This window comes from Alligator sinensis, unplaced genomic scaffold (assembly GCF_000455745.1).
Source record: "Alligator sinensis unplaced genomic scaffold, ASM45574v1 scaffold76_1, whole genome shotgun sequence".
Lineage (NCBI taxonomy): Eukaryota > Metazoa > Chordata > Crocodylia > Alligatoridae > Alligator > Alligator sinensis.
The window spans coordinates 1,060,366-1,061,027 of NW_005841865.1; positions in this window are offsets into that span (position 1 = coordinate 1,060,366).

Sequence of the window (662 nt, forward strand, 5' to 3'; positions counted from 1 at the left end):
GAAAGAGGGAGGGAGTGAGACTGGGACTAGGGAAGGGGCAGGGGAGAGGGGTGCCGCTCCAGGGGCTGCACAAGGCAGCAAAGCAGAGGGAACAGAGAAGCTTTCACCCCAGCCCTGGCTGCAGCAGCCCCAGGCGCAGCTGATGCCAGCTGCCTGCAGCCACTGGGCTACACCATGCTCCACCTGTCCCCCCCATGCCTGTGCTCCACTTGTCTGCACTCACCTCTGCCCCTGGGCTGCACCGTGCCCTGGTGCAGGCAGCTGGTGTCGGCTGCTCCCAGGGCCGCTTCAGCACCGGCTGGGGTGAGTGCAGACAAGCGAAGTCCCAGGCGGTGCAGGGTACAGCCCTCACCCCAGCCCCGGGAGCAGCTGACACCAGCTGCCTGCACCAGGGCATGGCACAGCCCAGGAGCAGGGGTGAGTGGGGACAGGCAGAGCCCAGATGCAGAGTGACAAGCAGAGCATGGTGCAGCCTAGCAGCTGCAGGCTACTGGAAGTGGGCAAGGAGAGCCCCGGGTGGCACGGCACTCACCCCAGCCCCAGAAGCAGCCGACACCAGCTGCCTGTAGTCTGACATGGAAGACCCTTCACCGCTCTTTTTTCACACCAACTAAACATTCACCACCACCTTTGTACTTGTCTGCTGTCTTTGTGAGTCTGTA